The 6,121-nt window shown below is 35.1% G+C and overlaps 1 non-coding gene across 1 annotated transcript; it reads left to right on the plus strand.

Moving 5' to 3' along the window:
- The first annotated feature begins 5,377 nt into the window (after nucleotides 1–5,377).
- Nucleotides 5,378–5,451, plus strand: TRNAI-AAU (transfer RNA isoleucine (anticodon AAU)). The gene has a single exon. It is a non-coding gene; the product is annotated as a tRNA-Ile (tRNA).
- Nucleotides 5,452–6,121: the final 670 nt, after the last annotated feature.

The following is a 6,121-nucleotide window of genomic DNA, read 5'->3' on the forward strand; positions in this document are numbered from 1 at the left end:
TCCTTGTAAGCGTACACTCGCAAACTTGGATCCTAGAAATGCTTGATTTTTTTCTTTGGCATTATGGAAGAGCAAGAACAAGGAACACTCTAGAATATGTATGAACTCACTAGAGAAATGACTACGGAGAGAACTATAGAAGATAATGAATTTCATTGTGTGTGTAAGACCAAGAAGTGATAGGTACATATAGTAGATGAAAAAGCTTAGAGATATTATGCAAATTTAATAAGATAATTATTGAAATATTGTAACTCCCATAATAACCTTAATATGCTCTAATTATGAGCATAATGAATTAGTAACATTTTAGAATAAATGTATAATAAAAAGTTTTTCAATGAATTGGGAGTTACACAAAGTATTTTGAGATATCGAATCAAAATTTCCAACAAATGATATAAATTAGATCAATTATCAATTGGATCTCCATTAAAAAAGTTGATCGATACAAAGAATAGCAAAATAACATGATCATAGCCTCATAGGTAGTCGGTAGGAAACATAAATATTGTTGGGAGGATGAAGATTTTCAAAGAGTTGGCCCTACGATTTCGTCTTTAATTATGTTCGTTGGAAATTAAGGAGTGTCTCACTTCAACATCTTTACTAATTTGTGGGACATGATACACACACACACGCATATTATATAATGTTGAAGACTTGAAGTGTTGGACATGAATGTTTCACATTCAAAAATTAAGGGAGGCTCGATGTAACCATCTTGCTATCTAGCTGCAAGGAGATAAGGATATGCATATAATCTGGAAAACTAAGTGAATTTCCAATTTCATTCTCTTGCATATTCAAATAGCTAGTATTCATATATTGTGGCTTGAAACTAGTAGGGTTTCATTCATATCTAGCTAATCAAGAGAATGGTTTATCCGTTTATGCCATTCATCAAAACTCAACAACCTGATTGAAGATGCTAACTACTTGTTGCGATGAGCTAAACTACACATTTCCAGAACATGAAGACTTATTTCCCATTTTATGTACTGTCTTTCAGTGTCGTGGTAAACAAGTAAATTACTTGATTAAATTGGGGGAATTTGTTTCTTCCCGTATTCTAAATTACTACTTTCAATTTCTTATATTTTTTTGTTTTTTTTTTATATTTTTTTTTATTGAGGGTCGGCCAAGCGAGCCAACCCTATGAAGTCCCACAAAATGGCCGACGTAAATGTCTTGATATCCATACGGCGCTCACCAATCAAGGGCGAGCATGGCATATTTAGCCAACCGACCCTTTTCAATTTCTTATATGACATAGGAATTAATCAGCATCCACAAGCCATATATATCCAAACTTAATTAATGACTCATTTTCTTATATCTGTTTGTTGGCATCTTTTCACTACTACAATCTTCTCCATTCCACATTGATGTGAAATTGTCCTTATTGTCCCCAATACACACTGATAAGAGTGGCTATTGCCATTAGTCACTATGCAGCCACTAATGAGGAATCAGTCCCCTCTATTACAGGTGCTTTGTTACAGTGACTTAACTTCAACCAAAGCTAACTTGCATCTAAATCAGTGCCAAAGGAACCAATCTAAATATCGACTGCTTCGGAATCCCACTAATATCAGTGGCAAAATCATGAGGCTGGATTATAAAAAAGGGTGTCACATATTAGCAAATACTAGTATTTGGCACCTCTACATTCATGTACCGTACTTTATACTATATTCTAAAATACATCATACAACAAATTCACCACTGAAAGTTCCCAATACACCCATCAAAATTAAAACATCTAGAAATAAAAAAACTTCTTCTCCACAACTGCATCCCTTCTTTGATATGGACAAACTCTTTCAAAGCAAATGACAAAGTGCTCACAGTACACCTGATGTTCAAGATAAGAAGAATTAAATTTACAAGAAATTTCTAATACTGGATAAGTTTTCTGATGATTAATGGGGACTTGAAAGTGAGAAGTGACCCAAAAGTACCTTATGTTTTTCAGAGACCTCTATTAATTTCTATGTGCTGGGTTGAAATTGAGGCAAAAATCAACCACCCCTAATAAACAAGTGCCAAGTGTACATATATAATGAAACAGAGAGATGTCTTCTTTCAAATGATTGATGAGGCAGAAAAGAAAAAAGAAGGAAGAAATAGGAAAAATTAAAGCAAAGACATATAATTAATATTCTTCCAGAATATGCTCTTTTTTTTTTTTTTCTTCTCTAGGGACTGTTTGCCATAAACCATTGGCATCCCCGGTGCTGTAACTAATTCAGCAGCTCAACTTTCAAAAGCCATAGGTAAAGCCTGCACTTTCTCTATTACCTTTTTTTTTCTAATAGAGATCTTGTTTCAAATTTCCATCAATAGGTCTGAGAAAGCAGAAGTAGGGCATTGTAGTCATTTGAGAAAAATCCCAATCCCACTATAAATCGCTGAATCACTAACCTCACTTCTTTGCATTACCCACCTAGCCAAAAGCCTTAAACGCATTACAGAAAAAATGAGGCCTACAACTACAAGCAGCAGCACCAGAATTGTCCATCCATGGAAGTCTCCATTACCTTACCTCTTTGGCAGCTTAGCCGTAATACTGCTACTCATTTTTGTTGCATTGATCATCCTCGTCTGCTCGTACCGCGAGGGCTCTTCTGGATCATCAAGTGATCGAGATGAAGAGAAGCCGAAAAAGCCCAACACGAACAGTACAGTGTGCGAAGACGAGCCTAAGATCGTTGTCATAATAATGGCCGGAGAAGACCAGCCCACGCACTTGGCTACACCGGTCACCTCTGTCTGCTCTTGCTCTTGCGGGAAAGTCTGAGTTTTGCTCTTAATTGTTAGATAGCTAGGAATTAGTACCTATAATCACTAATTAAATGTATTAATTGGTCTTCCTTTCCATCTTTTTTTCCAATCCTTTTTTCTGTTGTTGTAATTTTGCATTAGCATCAGCGGGAATATGTATATTTGAGCTAGAAGTGAAAGCTGAATTGCTCTCAGCAATCATAGTTTTGCCTAAATTTAACCTGTTTTTCTTCTTGAAACCATTTTTTGTCGTCCAGTGAGTTATACATATTACTTCATCAACTTGAATATTTTTCCTCGCAAAAACCAAAGCAAAAAACTCAAAAAAAAAAAAAAAAAAAAAAAATTAAGAGCAATTAGATATGCCAGGAGGGGTGCAGGTTATAAGGATCCTCAACTGAGTTCTACAGGCGACTACAAGTCACTTTTGCTTTACTCTCACAAAAAGTTGTTTTCTATTGGGCAGACGCGGCGGCTTGGAAATGCAAATACCCTAAATGAAAAGGATAGTAGAGAGGCTTTACAAAAAGGTTGTCCTGCACAGTGTGTAACGGGGGACATTTGTGAGGCTTATTTTCAAACACTAGTGGAAAATTCCCGTGATGATATTCATAATTTCCTACTCAAAATAAGTGTCCAGTTCATAGAAGACTGGCAAGGATAACCCCGAGTTGGGTCATATCATTTCCATGATGATATTGATATGGCAGTGCACTAGTACGTACATATTAATTCGAAACTTTTTATTGGCACCATTTTTATTACAATTAAGTATAATCTAGGAACACTCATTGGAATCGCATGAACTCTTTAATCTAACTTGCATGACACCATCTCATGTATATGTCTCAATAGTTGTATTCTTTTTTATGTAAAACAAATGTGTTAAGACATTGGAAGAAACTAAACATATTAGACTAAAACAAACAATAATGGATCTAACATATAGGCTATAGCTACCTTCATAACAGATAAGGTTGGTTCTAACATATAGGCTATAGCTACCTTCATAACAGATAAGGTTGGTTCTAACATATAGGCTATAACTACCTCCATAACATATAAGGTTGTCACCTAATAGCAGGACTTGAAACCTGTACAAACGAGGAGCTGTTGGTAAAATTTTGGTCAATTGTGAATAACTCCATCTTTAAGACACGTACGATTAATAAATACCTAGAAATCATGACAATCCGTCAACTGGTAAATAGTCTGGTTCCTTTGTTCACTTCAAATGTTTATTATCCAAGTGTAGGGCTTACATGTTATCTCTTCACTTTTGTTGTAAGTTATAATACACACACAAAAAAAAAAACAATTGTGGTGATATTCCACTGGGAGTTAAATGCATGGGTTATGAGAAAAATGACTTAATTATAAATAAAATCCGGAAAGATCGATTAATATATGTCTGAGCAGGTTGAATTAGGGTATTGTCAACGTACTAGGACATAAATAAAGCACCAGGTTAAACGATTGTTTAGTCTTAAGGTTAAGTTTATAAACATGAATAATAATCGACTCTCGGAAAAAGATAAAAAGAAAGAGACGTACAACTATGCTTCAACCACTATCCACCTCTTTAACCTAAAGCGTGGGTGTTTTATATCCATTGAGCAAAGGTGGACTATAGGGGGCGCTGGCCGCTGGGTGCTGGTTGATCGAAAAATGGGGTCCTGAAAGGAATCGTAGAGGCTCGTTGTCGATCCAAGTCATATCACTGGAACTGGTATATGGGCATGTGAGTTTCCTTTCAGAAGTTGCTGTTTCAACTTGATTAGCCTCCCACATTTACACATTCATTGGCTAAACGAGAAAAAGTTGATTTTTTGTTGCTGGTTTTATACATGTACAATTCATATATAGTGGACAGATCGAAGCGGCTGCTTGGAAACGCAAAGAGACTGGTTGTAATGGGAGACATCTGTGTGGCTTATTTTCAAACACATTACGTACACTACCCTATACAAAGTTCTCTCCATCATCATCATCATATATGGATATATATTCTGAAGTCTAAAGGATATTCCAGGCAAAAAGACTCGATCAGTTTACCAAACACTCTGGCAAGGACAACCCTCGAGTCATATCGATCATCTTTGCATACTGATAATCAACTATTCGATCATCTTTGCATCGATCAGTACCTTCCAGTTAAATTATCAACTATTCCATGTGCACATGATTGAAGCTAAATATGATGGTTGGTTGCATCGGGTCACATACGCACATCCAACTTCACATTAAGTGCATAGAAACTTGGATGAATTACACTTAACTGTATGAATAATATTTAATTGCGAAACTACAAGAATATTGTTTTTGTAATAATGTTTTTATCTTGATATGTCGAATGATGTTTATATTCCTAATTAATATAAGAAAGTTTAAAGATTTTAGTAACCCGGAGGTAAACCTGATCTGACCTGATTATGACACAAATTATAAAGGAATTATGAGGTTAGTGTGGAGTCTTAATTTTAAGTAATTTCTCAAGACGATGAGACCAACAGTTATAGATGAAGGATCTGTGATACAATTTTCTTGAATCAATTTACTTGGATATAATCGTGGATTGATGAGCAATAGTGGCCTATTAGCTCAGCTGGTTAGAGCTTCGTGCTAATAACGCGAAGGTCGCAAGTTCGAGACCTGCATGTGCCAAATTTTCAATTGATTCCTATTTTAATTTTGAATAGAAATTACTAAACATGCGGGTGCATGGCCAAAACATCTGATAATTCAGAAAAATTTAACTCCTACAGAATTGATGAAAAGAGGAATTCTGATGCATCAAAAGTATTTCAATGTTTGATATAGCTCGCTTCAAGGTAGGCATGAGGCGTGAAACATGTAAGGCCGAAACGCCTTGAGGCCCTGATTTCATGGAAAAATTAAATTTATCTGAATTTCTTCATTTCAAGTAAGTAATGATTTCTTTCCCTAATTATACTTGGATTGAAAAAAAAAATCTCTATTTATATCTAAATTTTATTTTTCAATTGATTCCTAGTTTATTTTCAAATTTTACTTTTGAATTGAAATTATTGAGGGTGTGTTTGTGATTACACGCATTTTTATGCATGTAATTGTATCTAAAACACTAGAAATAAGCTAATCCTTAAGCCAATTATAATGTAATTAATCTAATTTTATTTATTGTGTAGGAAATAAGCGGAATTGAGGAAACCGAGATAAAATTGTGGAAAATTAGAACAAATTGGAGTTTCCGACAAAATGACAAAATAGTCAATGCGGGTCAACCGTGGTCAATGCCAATTAAAGGAAGCGGAATCCAAGTGCCAGTACGAATGGAAATATATATATGGAGAAG

Source organism: Rosa rugosa, chromosome 1 (genome assembly GCF_958449725.1).
Source record: "Rosa rugosa chromosome 1, drRosRugo1.1, whole genome shotgun sequence".
In the NCBI taxonomy this organism is placed as follows: Eukaryota; Viridiplantae; Streptophyta; class Magnoliopsida; order Rosales; family Rosaceae; genus Rosa; species Rosa rugosa.